Source organism: Sapajus apella, unplaced genomic scaffold, assembly GCF_009761245.1.
Source record: "Sapajus apella isolate SASKATOON/1434 unplaced genomic scaffold, GSC_monkey_1.0 scaffold37, whole genome shotgun sequence".
Classification (NCBI taxonomy): Eukaryota; Metazoa; Chordata; class Mammalia; order Primates; family Cebidae; genus Sapajus; species Sapajus apella.
Window position 1 is genome coordinate 5,640,127 of NW_022436977.1, and position 16,688 is coordinate 5,656,814.

A 16,688-nucleotide genomic window follows, 5' to 3' on the forward strand; every position below is an offset into this window, starting at 1 on the left:
GAATGTTAGCCTACCTTGCTAGGTTGGGGAAGTTCTCCTGGATAATATCCTGAAGAGTGTTTTCCAACTTGGTTCCATTCTCCCTGTCATTTTCAGGTACACCAATCAAATGTAGATTAGGTCTTTTCATATAATCCCATGTTTCTTGGAGGCTTAGTTCATTTCTTTTCACTCTTTTTTTCTAATCTTGCCTTCTCACTTTATTTCACCGAGTGGATCTTCAGTCTCTGATATCCTTTCTTCTGCTTGATCGATTTGGCTATTGAAACTTGTATATGCTTCACAAAGTTCTTGTGCTGTGTTTTTCAGCTCCATTAAGTTGTTTCTGTTCTTCTCCGTGCTGGTTATTCTAGTTAGCATTTTAGCTAACCTTTTTTCAAGGTTCTTAGCTTCCTTGCATTAGGTTAGAGTATGCTCCTTTAGCTCAGAGAAGTTTGTTATTACCCACCTTCTGAAGTCTGCTTCTGTCAATTTGTAAAACTCATTCTCTGTCCGGTTTTGTTCCCTTGCTGGTGAGGAGTTGTGATCCCTTGGAGGAGAAGAAGCATTCTGGTTTTTGGAGATTTCAGCCTTTTTGCACTGGTTTCTTCCCATCTTTGTGAATTTATCTACCTTTGGTCTTTGAAGTTGGTAACCTTTGAATGGGGTCTCTGAGTGGATGTCCCTCCTGTTAATGTTGAAACTATTTCTTTCTGTTTGTTAGTTTTCCTTATAGCAGTCAGGCCTCTCTGCTGCAGGTCTGCTGGAGTTTGCTAGAGGTCCACTTCAGACACTGCTTTCCTGGGAATCACCTGCAGGGGCTGCAGAATAGCAAAGATGGCTGCCTGTTCCCTCCGCTGGTAGCTTCATCCCAGAACGGTACCCGCCAGATACCAGAATTCTCATGTATGAGGTGTCTCCCAGTCAGGATACAGGAGTTAGGAAGCCTCTTGAGGAGGCAGTCTGTCCCTTATCAGAACTCGAGTGCTGTGATGGGAGATCCGTTGCTCCCTTCAGAGCTGCCAGGCAGGGAAGTTTAAGTCTGTTGAAGCTGAACCCCCAACCACCCTTTTTCCCAGGTGCTCTGTCCCTGTAAGGTAGGGGCTTTATTTATAAGGCCCTGATGGGCTTCTGCCTTTTTTCAGAGATGCCCTGCCCAGCAAGAAGGGAGTCTAGTGACAGTCTGCCTGCAGAGGCCTTGCTGAGTTGCTGTGGCTACATCTAGCTGCTGTGTAAACATCCGGGCAACTGTGTTTACACAGGAAAGGTTAAAACCGCCTACCTGAGTCTCAGCAATGGCAGACGCCTCTCCCCACACCAAACTAAACATCCCAGGTAAGGCTTATGCTGCTGTGCTGGCTACGAGAATTTCAAGCTGGTGGATCTTAGCTTGCTGGTCTTCGTGGTGTTGGGACCCTCTGAGCCACATCACTTGGCTCCCTGGCTTCAGCCCACTTTTTCAGGGGATTGAGCAGCTCTGTCCCACTGACATTCCAGGCAGCACTGGGGTATGAGAAAGAAAAAAAAAACTGCTGCAGCTAAAGCAGCCTCCCAGTTTTGTGCTAGAAACCCAGGGCACTGATGTTGTAGGCACCAGAGGGAATCTCTCCTTGTCTGCAGGTTGTGAAGATGGCGGGAAAAGCACAGCATCTGAGCCAGAGTGCCAGGGTGTCGGGAAAAGACCCTAATGGCTTCCCTTGGCTAGGAGAGGAAATTCTCTGGCCCCTCGTGCTTCGCAGGTGAGGCGACGTTCCACCTTACTTGCCTACCGCTTGTTTTATTATTTTCCTGTCATTATGTCATCCACGTTAGATTGGGCTGCACCCACTGTCTAACCAGTCCCAATGAGATGAACCTGGCACGTCAGTTGGAAATGCAGAGATCACTGCCTTCTGTGTCACTCTCACTGGGAACTGTGCTCTGGAGATGTTCCTAGTTGGCCATCTTGGTGGAAAATCCTATTGTATCTTAATGTTCTTTTTTTGTACTGTTAGATTTACTCTGGTCCATATTGATTTTTCAGTATTAAAATGATTAACATGCAGCTACTAAAGATGAGAAGATGACATCACAGGCTTTTGGATGTAAATTTGCTTAGCCTTTACTTTCTAGCTGATTTCACACTTACCCTCCCAACTTACGTTACTTCAGTTTTGTCTCCATTTTTAGGGCATCTAATGCTTATTTTCTGTTACATAATTCTAGCCACACATTTGTTTTTGTCTTAGAACTGATGCAGCTGGGGCTCCTGTAGGTTCCTTTTCTCTCGTGTCTTGATTGGTTGAAGTTTGGCCTCTAGGATATTCCTCAACAGGAGATTACGTGTATATTCTCTGAATTCTTCGGTATTCAAAAGCATTTGACTCTTTTTCTTATACCCAAATAACACATTTAGGTCACACATTCCTTCCCTGAAGATGCTGTAGGTGTTACTTCACTGACTTCAGCATTGATTGCTGCTGCAGAGAACTCGGGGGCAGCACACTCTTTTTTCTTTTGTAAATGACTCTGCCTACATGCCAAAAAATGTTGAGCTGTCATTTTGAAGTCCAGTAACTTTCCTATGATACGTCTCAGTTGGCTGTTGTGAGCCAATTTCCTTAGAATATAGTGTACTCTTTCTTAGGTAGATACAAGTCTTCTTTCATTTGGGGCAAGTTTTTAAAACTATATTTTTAAGTATTTAGTTATAATTCAACATTTTCTTCTTAAGCAACCTGAAACGTGTGTATGTTTGATCTCCCTTTGCTTGTCTTCCTACCTTCTTCCTTTTAATCTTTTTAACTCTTTCATCACTGCTTCCTTTGTCTTCAATTTTTACTTCATTTTTCTTGTCTTTTCCCCATTTCCTTTTCTTCTTTTTCTTTTCTTTCTTTGAGGCAGGGTCTCGCTCTGTCACCCAGGCTGGAGTACAGTAGCATAATTGCAGCTCGCTGTAAACTCAAGCACCTGGGAGCAAACAACACTTTTGCTTCAGCCTCTCAAGTAGCTGTGGCTACAGGTGTGCACTACCACACCTGGCTAATTTTTTTTTTTAAGTTTTTTTAAATTTTTTATAGAGATGGAGCTTCACTGCGTTGGCCAGGCTGGTCTTGAAGTCCCAGGCTCAAGTCAGCCTCCCGCCTTGGCCTCCTAAAGTGCTGGGATAACAGGTGTGAACCATCATACCCAGCCTATGCTTTGTGTTCCCTGCTATGTTTTTAGTGGCATCTAGTCATCCTGGTGCTTCTTCCAATTTCACTTTCATTTCTGTCGTGGTTTTAGCTTTTTCCTTCAGTCTTTCTCCTGAGTTCTGCTAGATCACATTTCACCTGCCCCCCTGTTGCCTCATGATCTCTCTCTTGAACTTTTTATTTTTTTGACATAGGGTCTCACTTTGTCACCCAGGTTGGAGTGCAGTGTTGTGTTCACAGCTCACAACTTTGACCTCCTGAGCTCAAGCTGTCCTCCCGAATAGCTGGTACCACAGGCACAGACCAGCTAATTGTTAGTTGGTTTTTTAAAATTTTTTTTGTGGAGATGGGGTCTCACCATGTTTCCCAGGCTGGTTTCAAACTCCTGGGCTCAAGCAATTCTCTCACCTTGTTTTCTCAACGTGCTAGGATTACAGGTGTGAGCCACTGTGCCTGGCTTCTTTTGACTTCTTGTACCTGATTTGTATTCTTCCTTCATAGAATCAGTTGCTTCATCTTTTAAATTAATAGCAAAAGTTTGGGTCATAATTTTCATCTTTCTTATGGAGATGCTTTTCTGCTGTTTGCCTACGACTTGTTTTATTCTTGTCATTACATCAAGAAAAGAATATAATGGTTTCTTTTTGACTTTTCATCTGTGTAAGATGACTCTTTCCTGGATCCGTTATTTGCAAAAGGTCATGTTGGGGAAGAACCAGAGCCAACTAAAACTAGTCTTCTGTTGCAGAGTTTGCTGTGTAAGTTGGTTTCTCTTGCGTTAATGGCGTGAAGTACCTAAGAGTGTTTTTCTAAAGCCAAGTTACTTTTCTCCCCTCTCACAGAGATAGCTGTTTCCTGCAAGTATGACTTGTGTCTGTGATTTCTCTTTTAGCCTTACTTTTGCGTTTTCTGGAATAAAACCAGGTATAAGGGTATTCCTTCTGCCTGGATGTACATCCTTTCTCCTGTTGCACACCAATAATAAGTGCTGCACCTCAGGGCACACCCCTGCCTTTGAGAAGTGTATTTTGTCTTTTTCCAAAATCTGTGTAGCAATGCCTTGTCTCTTCATGCATTCCTAAATCATCTCCACTAGTTTGGTAACGCTTCCACTTATTTTATAGTTTGATGGTCTAGCTATTTTTGTTTGTTTTATCAGAAGTGGAGTTTATTTTTCTTTCTGTCTCATTCTCCTTACTGCTTCTGAGTAGTTTCCAAGAAGAAAAAGAAGAGCTGACTTTATGTTTCTATCTAGAAATCCGAAGTTTCTTCCAGCCTTTTAAATTTACTATTATTTGGATACGTTTTATAATGCTTATGATATATTAAAACATGCATAACATTTATATATAAATATCTAAGATTTATATATAAATTTGTAATATATATGCTATTAGATTGTATGCACCCTCCAAATTTTTATTTATAATTGGTCAAAAAAGTTTAGAGATTACGGAAGTCAAGAAAATTGAGTGTATTAAATGCTATTCTAAAAATAGAGAAGGCTGCTTGTCCAGAGAAAGGTAACAACTCCTTCTTCTAATAAGCGTAGATAATTATCACATACTATTTCAGTAGCATGCACTGTGGCGGGAAAATGGTTTGAGCAGTAATATCTGAAAGGAAAGTAAGAATAACTTACTTTTGTTAGTTTTGCTGTTAGACAGTATAATGTTTTACAGACAAACCACTTCACATATTTGATTTGATCTTCCAAATGACCCATTAAAGAAGATATCATTATGTCCTTTTCATAATTACAAAAAATAAGGCTCACAGAGGTTAAGTGATTCACTAATGTCAAACCCTGGTCACTGGAGTCTTCAATCGTTGCTTGAAATTCAGGGAGCGATAATGTCTCTCAGTGGGCTGTGGACCCATACAAAGCAAATCCTATACTTAAGAAGCTGCCAAGTCACAGAACTTTCCTGATAAAAACACATTAATCCTGAATTCTTTTTATTTTAAATCAGATAAAAGCAGAGAAATATGCCAACTTTTTCAAATACTTGAGACAATCTTTTAAAAATTTCTTGGATTGGCCTCACAGCACAAAGAAAAGAGGAGATATATTTGCCCTTTAGTTTATTTGATCAGCGTATTCAAGGCAGGTAACTAAACTCAAAGAGGACTTTAGAATGAGATATTACAGATTTTATTTTTAACTTATTCAGTGTTCAGATGACCAGTGGCTTGGGATCAAGTCAATTACTATTTGAGAGTACATCAAATAACCAACAGTTAAAATGTCAGAATAGCTTCATTCTTTTGAAATAAACTGCCTCTTCCATAATTTATTCTGATGCTTGGTGGCCAGATGCTATGCAATAAAATAATTAAAATTTCTATCACTTTTAAATGCAGCTTAGGCATAACCAAGTGGGTGTATTTTATTGATTTATTAATACAGTCAGAATGCGCGCACGCGTGTGTGTGTGTGTGTGTTGGGGAAGACATGAAACAATTGTGCGTAGATTAACTGTGCTCAAACAGTAAAAAAAAAAAAAAAAAAAGGAAAAAGGAAAAACTGTGCTCAAAGATTTCAGATGTATAAAGAACATTTTTGGCCAGGCTCAGTGGTTTATTCCTGTAACACTTTGGGAGGCCAAGGCAGGCAGATCTCGTGAGGTCAGGAGTTTGAGACAAGCTTGGCCAACATGGTGAAACCCCATCTCTACTAAAAATACAAAAACTTAGCTGGTTTGGTGGTGCATGCCTGTGGCCCCAGCTACTTGGGAGACTGTGGCAGGAGAGTAACTTGAACCTGAGAGGTGGAGGTTACAGTGAGCCAGACCATGTAACAACCATGACCAATTGCTTTTATTAATTTATGAACTCATGACTATTTGAATAAGATTTTTTTTAAGGTAAGTACAACAGCTCCAATCACTGATGGCAGACAGATTTTTCTGCAATAAACATTTTAGTAATAATATTGCAGACTCTAGGCTTTGGATTAGCTGGATGTCTCTCCTTGACAAACACTCCTTTCTAAAACGTGTTCACTTTTTACTGTTAAAAGAAATATCTAAGCAAAACTACAAGATGGAAGGAAGGAAGAGAAAAAGGGAGAAAGGAAAGAAGGAAGATTCCATTGGGAAATATATATCTATGTATGCAGGGTTTCGTGTGAAACTAAACACTCTTCCTAAAGTTGGGAAGAGGTTTTTTAAATATACTATCACCCTGCTATCTGCACCTAATTCTACAGGCTTTAAAAATGGCTAATTAAAACTTCACTGTATTACTTAGTTAATTCAGTTGACAACCCTAGGGAATATTTTGGCAATTAATTATATACATTGACAATTTTTACATGATGGGTATAAAATCCCACCCCAGCAACCAAATTTTTGCAGGTCCAAATTAATCTTAATCAGTAGTAAGAAGTGTAATTGGGCTAGTTTGATTAGTGATTATTCCTATAGTGCTTCAAAGAGTTTGTCATTCTTATGAATTGTTTTTTTGCAGCAATGTAATCTGCCAAAAGATGCATATTTCTAGGGAGGACACTGGACACTGATGAATAAATATGAACTTTCTCTTTATCTCTCACACACTTACAAACACACACTTTAAAGTTAGATTTCTACTCACCTTCAAGTTTATTCAATTTCAGATTCTTAATAAGTGATTACACTAAGCCCAAGAACTTGCTAGATTAAAAATATGGCAGAGATATTTACAGCAAATTCATATTTATTCATCATAGTGTCCTCCCTAGAAATATACGTCTTTTTGCAGATTGTATTGCTGCAGAAAAATAATTTATAAGAATGACAAACTCTTTGACACACACAAAAAAATGAATGACAAACTCTTTGAAGTACCGTAGGAATGATCACTAATCAAACTAGCCCAATTACGTTTCTTATTACTGATTAAGGAGACAAGACTTGGAAGATCTTTAACAATTAAGATAGAACTGAATCAGGTCCCAAAATACACTGGGCTCTGGAGCCAGATTAGTGTGACTTCTTGGGTTTCAAGGAGGAAGTTAGTCTGTGGTGATGGAAAGAATTAAACATTTGAGCGATTACACCATGGTGTGTTGCGTGCTGTGGTGGAGTCAGGTAGCCGGACATGGGAAATACAAAGCAAGCAAAGTATAACTCACACCGGGGGAGACAGGAAGGCTTCACTAAGAGCATGACATCTGCCATTAGTTTTTTTATTTATTATACTTTAAGTCCTGGGGTACATGTGCAGAACATGCAGGTTTGTTATGTAGGCATACACATGCCATGGTGGTTTGCTACATCCATCACCCCATCATCTACGTTAGGTATTTCTCCTGATGCTATCCCTCCCCTAGCCCCACACTCCCCGACAGACCCCGGTGTGTGACGTTCCCCTCCCTGTGTCCATGTGTTCTCATTATTCAACACCCACTTATGAGTGAGAACATGCAGTGTTTGGTTTTCTGTTCTTGTTTCAGTTTGCCGAGAATGATGGTTTCCAGCTTCATCCATGTCCCTGCAGAGGACATGTACTCATCCTTTTTTGTGGCTGCATAGTATTCCATGGTGTATATATGCCACATTTTCTTTATCCAGTCTATCATTGATGGACATTTGGGTTGGTTCCAAGTCTTTGCTATTGTGAACAGTACCACAGTAAACTTAGGTGTGCATGTGTCTTCATAATAGAATGATTTATAATCCTTTGGGTATATACCCAGTAATGGGATTGCTGGGTCAAATGGAATCTCTATTTTTAGGTCCTTGAGGAATCGCCACACTGTCTTCCACAATGGTTGAACTAATTTACACTCCCACCAACAGTGTAAATGTGTTCCTATTTCTCCACATCCTCTCCAGCATCTGTTGTCTCCTGATTTTTTAATGATCACCATTCTAACTGGCGTGAGATGGTATCTCAATGCGGTTTTGATTTGCATTTCTCTAATGACTGGTAATGATGAGCTCTCTTTCATATGTTTGTTGAGATTAGTTTTAAAAGACAAAGAGTTTGTCAAGAAGAAAAAGAAGGGCAGAGTGCACAAGGCAAAGGCCGACAGTGTTTTAAAGGGCTGAGAAGTTTGGACTTTGCTTGCAAATCACTGGGGCCATGAAGCTTGTTCAGTAAGAGGAGGACGTGGTCAGAGCTGAGTTTTGGAAAGACTCAGTGAATGTGGAATCCAGAGAAGGATTGTATCACAGACAGGAGGGTGACTTCAGAAGTGTCACAAATGACAGGACCAGAACTAAAGCAGATGCTGCAGAGGCGAAGGCCAGAAGATCTCCTTGCCACTGCATAAACCTAGACTAGGGACTTTTTTCTTTTAACTGGTTTTGAACAGTTGTTTTGGAAGGAACAGCAGGAGAGATTATAAGTGGTTGCTTTCTCCCAAATTATGGAAGATTACTCCCTGTGACCATCTACTTTGCACGGTTTATGGTTACCAAGTCGAATTAATAAATATTTATGGAGCAAGACACCTATGCTCACTCCCGGGAAGATTCAATTCCTGTGTTGCGCAAACTCCATTTCAGCCATTTGGAATGGGAATTAGAAGTTGCCTGCACCCGTAAGCATCCTGCATAGGCACAGCAGTCATTTATGTAGCCTGTGTGGGAGAGAAGAAAAAAATTGCTGTGTTTTTCATTACCCAGCAAATTCCATCCATCTGCCCCTTACCAGTGAATTAAGTGTAAGTAAATAAATACAACCAAGTTCACTGGTAACCTTTAGTACCTTCCATTAATCAGAGTAATAAGGGTTTCTTTCTGGGGGCTTCACTGATTCTATAGAAAGAAAAATGGTGACAAGAGGTCAGTTTAGCTGCAATCCTATGACGCTTTGTCAATATGGAATTGGCAATTCAGTTATGGTGAAAAATAAGGGCATTGTTTAGCTGTTAGGAGTTAGTAAATAGATTATTTATTATGTTGTCTGTCATCAATCAGAACCCAAGCTGCCAACAAGACACCAGCTGCCTGAGTCATTTTCCTGCAAAAGCCTAAAACAGTTTGCTTGCATGCTTTCTTCCTCTCTCTCTCTCTCCCTCTCCCTCCCCCCTCCCTCCCTCCATGTGTGTGTGTGTGTGTGTGTGTGTGTGTGTGTGTGTGTGCAATTATATGTGTCTGTGAGTGTTAGAAAATGTTATACTATTTAAGGTTGATGAATGTAGGAATTTATTAACAGGAAATGAAAACTGATAGGTATTTAACATTTAATGTGAAATCTACTATAACATAAAAAACTCAAAATAATACTAACTGTTTTAATTGTCCATGGTAATTAAACTGTCACTATGGTCATTAAAAAGATAGTGAATAGTAAGTTATTGACACAAGCTCTTCAGATAAAATGGGCTCATTTTAAACCTAAATTTAACTTAAATTGAATGATTGCCTGCCTCTCTCTCTCTCTCTCTCTTTAATTTTTCTTAGTGTCAGCATCAAAATCTGTTTTTATCTGTGTTTAACAGGGATACACCTAAAGTCGCTGAGTCAGCATGTGGTAATAAAAATTCCTGCTAATAAAATCTTTAGCTTCAATACAGGGAAAGGTTTATCAAACACGGGACGTAGTAAGAGAACTGTGGTTTAGCTATTTGGGAAGTACATGTGTGGGTTTGTGTGGAGGTGTGTATTTGTCTCACATCGTGCACTTAAATAAATTCTGGAGGGATTCAAATTAAAATTTGTAATCCAATACAGACAGAATGTTAAAAATAAATATGTATCAAATATCTTAAGGAGAAAGAAAATGCCTGGACTTGGAATTTTGTATTAATATGTAACCTCTCCTCCTCCATCTTCATTTCCCATTGCTTCCCATTGTATACGTTTCATCCGGACAATGATGGCAGTGGCATGCCATCTGGAGTGGCCACTGCCGTCACGCCAGCTGCAGCAGGGAGGCACGGTGGGGGCTCCATGCTGCATGGAACCACCCAGAGCCAGGGACAAGAGGGAGCCCCTCCCCTTCCGAGTTGGGGTGGGAGCTTTCCGGGTGCCACTGCAGCCACCCAAGCCACTGCTGCAAACATGAGCATCCCTGTGCTTCTGGGTTCTGGGGGCAGGTGGGAGCCCCACCCTCCCAGGCACAGCTGCAGCCACACAAATTGTGACTGCAGACCCAGACACCTCTTCACTCTTGGGAGCCCAGAAAGCCTCCTCCGCCGCTCCCTCTCAACCCTTGCATGTTGGAGATGACTGCTCCAGCTGCCTAGCTTCTCCCTGATGTCAGTGCCCACTCTGATCTCAGGGCCAACCTCAGGTGCTGTCACAGCCTTGCCAAGTATGCACACACTCAGGGCAGTGCTGACATGCCAGCCTCCTGCTGTCTTGACCTGTTACAGACGTTGCTCGTGAGAGTAAGGAGGGAAGCCAAGGAGGGCCTGAGAGCAGCTAAGACTGGCTTGCATGCACCCCTTGGCATCTATGGCCTGGGCTCCATGGACACAGCAGGAGGTAGACAGATTTTTGGTTGGAAGAGGGCAGGTCCCTGGTGATGCCCTACCTTCAGGCCAGGGAGGCCTGAAGGCTGGGGGTAGGGCTGCCAGTCCCACCGGTAGGAACTTGTGGTGCCTTTTCTAGGCCCACCCATGGCCACCCATGGACCAATCAGTATGCACTTCCTCCCCTCTGAGGCCCATAAAAAGCCCTGGGCTCAGCCAGAGCGGCAGACATTCAGAGGACAAGTTGCAGAGAGAAGCCACGTACTCCAGGCCTCCTCTCTGCTGAGAGTTGTGGATGTCAGGACAACCAGCTACAGAGAGGAGCCACCCCCTCCAGGGCCTCCTTTCTGCTGAGAGCTGCAGAGATGACAGGACAACCTACCTGCAGAGAGGAGCTTCCCACTCCAGGGTCTCCTCTTTGCTAGGAGCTAAACACTCATTGGAACACTCTGGCTGCAGAAAGGAGCTGGGCTTCCCACTGAGGATCTCCTCTATTACTCAGTAAAGCTCCTCTTCATCTTGCATAACCTCCCCTTGTCTGCATACGTCATTCTTCCTGGGTGCAGAGCAAAAATTCAGGACCCCTTGAATGGTGGGGCTAAGAGCTGTAACACATACATACCTGAAACATGCGCCTTGCTTGCCCTGTTGTGGGTGAAGAGGAGAGAAGTGTTGCAGCTCTTTGGGGATCCCAGACCTTGGTTCATGGTATCTCCAAGCTTTTGGGCACCACCACATTCCCCAGTGCCAGCCAAGGAAGCTGCTTGCAGTGAGCCTGATCCAGCCACAGCCTCACAGAGAGCTGGCACTCATACCAGCACCTGGAGCTGCCTGCCTGGCAGCAGCCAGCATGTGTGACTGCATAGTGACCAGACCCTGTGCTCACTCACATGCCCCTTGCCACTTCACACCTGACTCACAGTCTCCTTTGAAGGGATGGGATCCGGGCCAGTAGTGTGAGCTGAGTGCAGCCTGACAGACCAAGTGGGTGGAACAAGCCCAGGGGATCCAAGAAAAACTCAGGCAAAGATGCCACCAGCTACAGGTTTCCAGCCAGAAAAGTGACACCCCAAGGATTCTGTAACAATAACAATTTCAAATGCCCTGTGAACACCAAGCTGGTTCACAGTTACTTCTCTCTAGAACACTTTCACCTCTTATTTGGCTAGCTAATGTGCATTCATCCTTCAAGGCTTGCTTGATGTGCCATCTTCTCTAGGAAGCCATGCTTGTCATCTCTTCCAGGTCCCATCCCATCTCTACCTGCTGGAAGTTGGGATCAGGAGTCTGCGTTTCCTAGTTCCCTGAACCTACCACACTACACCAAATCATCATAATTTATTGACTACTCCTTCCTTTCCCCACTGATCTGCCTTATCAGTTCTGTAATATATTAAAGTCCTGTATGCAAGTAGGTATGTTTCTGTTCCACTGGTTGATTTGCCTATCACTGTGTTAAATACTGCACTGCATGAATTGTCATAGTTTATAATAAGTCCTTTTTGTTTTGAGACAGGGTCTCACTCTGTCACCCAGGTTGGATTGCAATGGTGGAAGCATGGGTCACTGTAGCCTTGACTTTTCCAGGCTTTGGTGATCCTCCCTCCTCAGCCTCCTGCGTAGCTGGGACTGCAAGGGCACAGCATCCCACCTGAGTAATATTTGGTAGAAAAAAATATGCTATTTTTCCCAGGCTGGTTTCAAACTCCTGGCCTCAAGTGGCCTGCCTACCTCAGTCTCCCACAGTGCTGGAATTACAGGAGTGAGCCACCATGCCCAGCCTAATAAGTCTTTATGGGGCAAATCCTTCTCTTTATTTTTCTTTTTAATATCTGTGTTAATCCATTCTCATGCTGTTAATAAAGGCACACTGGAGACTGGGTAATTTATAAAGGAAAGAGGTTTAAGGGATTCACAGTTCCATATGGCTGGGGAAGCCTCACAATCAAAGCAGAAGACAAAAGAGCAAAGGGACTTCTTACATGGCAGCAGACAAGATGACATGTGCAGGGGAATTCCTCTTTATAAAACCATCAGATCTCATGAGACTTACTCACTGTCACGAGAACAGCATGAGAAAAACCTGTCCCCATAATTCAGTTACCTCCCACTAGGTCCCTTCCCCGACACATGGGGATTATTAAAATTCAAGGTGAGATTTGAATGGGGATACAGAGCCAAACCATATTATTCTGCCCCAACCCTTCCCAAACCTCATGACCTCACCTTTCAAAACAAATCATGTCTTCCCAAGAGTCTGCCAAAGTTTTAACCCATTTCAGCATTAACTCAAAAGTCCAGAGTCCAAAGTCTCATCTGAGACAAGGCAAGTCCTTTCTGCCAATGAGCCTGTGAAATCACGTTAGTTACTTCCCAGATACAATGGGGGGGTACAAGCATTGGGTAAATACACCCATTCCAAATGGAAGAAATTGGTCAAAATAAAGGGGGTACAGGCCCCATGCAAATCGTAAATCCAATAGGGCAGTCATTAAACCTTAAAGTTCCAAACCGATCTTTGACTCCATGTCTCACATCCAGGTCACACTGATACAAGAGGTGGGCTCCCATAGCCTTGGGCAGTTCTGTTCCTTTGCCTATAGGGTACAACCCCTCTCCGGGCTGCTTTCATGGGCTGGCATTGTCTGCAGCTTTTCCAGGTGTACAGTGCAAGCTGTTAGTGGACCTATCATTCTGGGGTCTGAAGGACAGTGGCCCTCTTCTAACAGCTCTATTAGGCCATGCTCCAGTGGGGACTCTGTGCAGGGCCTCCAACCCCACCTTTCCCTTCTGCACTGCTCTAGCAGAGGTTCTCCATTAGGGCTCCACCCTGCAGCAGACTTCTGCCTGAACATCCAGGTGTTTACACACATCTTCTGAAATGTAGGCAGAAGTTCCCAAACCTAAGTTTTTGACTTCTGTGCACCTGCAGGCTCAATACCACATGGAAGCTGCCAAAGTTTGGGGCTTGAACCCTATGAAGCCATGGCCCAAGCTGTACCTTGGCCCCTTTTAGGCATGGCTAGAGCTGCTGGGATGCAGGACACCATGTCCCTAGGCTGCATACAGCATGAGGGCCCTAGGCCCAGCCCACAAAACCATTTTTCCTCCTAGGCCTCCGGTCCTGTGGTGGGGGAAGCTGCTGGGAAGTTCTCTGTCATGCCTTGAAGACATTTTCCTCATTACCTTGGTGATTAACATTTGGCGCCTCATTACTTATACAACTTTCTGCAGCCAACTTGAATTTCTCCTCAAAAAAGGGTTTTTTTTTTTCTGTCACATCATCAGGCTGCAAATTTTCTGAACTTTTATGCTCTGCTTCCCTTTTAAACATAAGTTCCAATTTCAAACCATATCTTTGTGAAACCTAAAACTGAAGGCTTTTAACTGTATCCAAGTCACATCTTGAACACTTTGCTGCTTACAGCTTTCTTCTACCTGATACCCTAAATCATCTCCTTCAAGTTCAAATTTCCACAGATCTCTAGGAAAAGGGCAAAATGCCACCAAGTCTATTTGCTAAAACATAGCAAGAGTCATCTTTGTTCCAGTTCCCAACAATTTCCTCATTTCCATCTGAGACCATCTCAGCCTGGACTTCATTATCCATATCAGTATCAACATTTTGGTCAAAGACTTTTGACAGGTTTCTAGGAAGTTCCAAACTTTCCTATAATTTTCTGTCTTCCTCTGAGTCCTCCAAACTGTTTCAACCTCTGCCTGTCACCCAGTTCCAAAGTCACTCCCACATTTTTGGGTATCTTTACAGCCGCACCCCACTCTACTGGTACAAATTTACTGTGTTAGTCTGTTCTCATCCTGCTAATAAAGACATATCTGAGACTGAGTAATTTATAAAGGAAAGAGCTTTTAATGGACTCACAGCTCCATGTGGCTGGGGAGACCTCACAATCATGGTGGAAGATGAAAGAAGAGCAAAGTGATGTCTTACATGGTGGCAAGCAAGAGGGCATGTGCAGGGGAACTCCCCTATATAAAACCATCAGGTCTCATGAGACTTACACACTATTCACAAGAACAACATGGGAAAAACTCATCACCATGATTTAGTTACCACCAGGCTCCCCCCAATGACACATAGGGATTATTACAATTCAAGGTGAGATTTGGATGGGGACACAGAGCCAAACAACATCAATATCTTTATGATATTGATCATTCCTGTCCTTGAACATAGAATATCTCTCCATTTATTTAGATCTAATGATTTAATTATCCACATATTGGTAGTGCTAATATATTACTAGATTTATTCCTAAGTACTGTATTGGGTTGTTTGTTGTTGTTTTGCTATTGTAAATGGAATCTTTTCTCAAAGTATGGTTTCTATTTGTTGATATACAGAAAGGTTATTGATTTTTGTACATTATTTCCTACAACCTTGCTAAATTCTCAATTTTCTAATATTTTGTCAATTCTTTAGGTTAACCTGGGCAACCAGTTGTATAATCCATAAATAATTTTCATTTCTCCCTTCCCATTCTTATACCCTAAGTTTCTTTTCTTTGTCTTTCTCTGCTGGCGAAGACCCCCAGTACTATTGATTTGAAGAAATGATAGTGGATGCTTTTGTCGTGTTTCTGTTTTTAAAAGAATGACTTCAACAATTTCTCATTAAGAATTATACTTTCAGATAAAGAAGTCTAAAGGGCTAATGTGCAACATGAGAACTATAGTTAATAATAGCATATTATATTTAGGATTTTTGCTAAACAAGTAGATTTTTGCCGCTCTTGCCACAGGGAAGTTAGGGGAAATGCGTAAATATATGAAATGATGGATATTCTCATTTATTTCACTATGGTAACCATTTTCCTATATATATATGTCATAGTACATACTAAATATGTACTATACATGTTTTCCTTAAATATACACCATAAAAATATTTTTGAAAAGAATTATACTTTAGGTTCTTTATGGATACCCTTTATCAAGTTAAAGAAGTTTTGCTTTTTCTAGTTTGCCAAGAATGATTATCATGACTGGATACTGAATTATATCAGATGCTTTTTCTGCAACTCCTAAGAGAATCCTGTGACTTTCTCCTTTAATTTTGAATATACTAAATAACATTTATTTCTGAAAATTAAACTATAGTATAAGACCATAGTCACCAAAAAAGCGTGGTATTGGCATTAAAATAGGCTCAAGGACCAATGGAACAGAATAAAGAACCCAGAATAAACCCAAATACTTAGAGTCAACTGATCTTTTACATATCAAACAAAAACATAAAGTGGAAGGACACCCTTTTCAACAAGTGATGCTGGAATAATTGGCTAGCCACATGCAGGAAACTAGATCCTCATCTCTCACCTTACACAAATTTCAACTCAAGATGGATTAAAGACTTAAACCTAAGACCTGAAACTATAAAAATCCTAGAAGATAACATTGGAAAAACCCTTCTAGACTTTGGCTCAGGCAAGGATTTCATGACCAAGATCCCAAAAGAAAATGAAATAAAAGCGAAGATAAATAGCTGGGGCCTAATTAAACTGAAGAGCTTTTGCATGGTAAAAGGAACAGTCCAAAGAGTAAACAGACAACCCACAGGGTGGGAGGAAATCCTCACATCTATATATAGGACAAAAGACTAATATCCAGAATCTACAACAAATTCAAACAAATCAGTAAGAAAAAAACAATCCCATCAAAAAGTGGCTTAAGGACATGAATAGACAATTCTCAAAAAGAAAATACACAAATGGCCAACAAACATATTTAAAAATGTTCAACATCAGCAATGATCAGGGAAATGCAAAGCCAGGTGTCCAGGTCACTTTGCAGAACAGCAGCTCTCTGCCCAAGTAGCTTCTCCTTGGCGATAGTTAATACAGATGATTTTCTGGAAGCATGGTGACACAGAACCTGGAAACTGACAGTGGAAACCTAGCTGTCAATCAAGAAGCACTAAGGCACCAGGCCACCACCTGCCGTTAGGAAAACTTTTACCACCGCAGGCCACTTGTCATTTCTTTGCAGAATGCACTCAGCTGGATCAGCCTGTGATACACTGACGTGATTTCAGCTAAACTACAGGGCTAAATACCAGAGGAGTAGGGCACTTGGAGCAGAGAAGAAAGAGAATGAAATAGCTATCA

At 41.8% G+C, this 16,688-nt stretch overlaps 1 long non-coding RNA gene across 1 annotated transcript; it reads right to left on the minus strand.

Moving 5' to 3' along the window:
• Positions 1-2,148: 2,148 nt before the first annotated feature.
• Positions 2,149-12,893, minus strand: LOC116564212. Its single transcript, XR_004274796.1, has 3 exons — positions 12,782-12,893; positions 4,684-4,688; positions 2,149-2,159 (listed from the first exon to the last, which is right to left on the minus strand). It is a non-coding gene; the product is annotated as an uncharacterized LOC116564212 (long non-coding RNA).
• Positions 12,894-16,688: the final 3,795 nt, after the last annotated feature.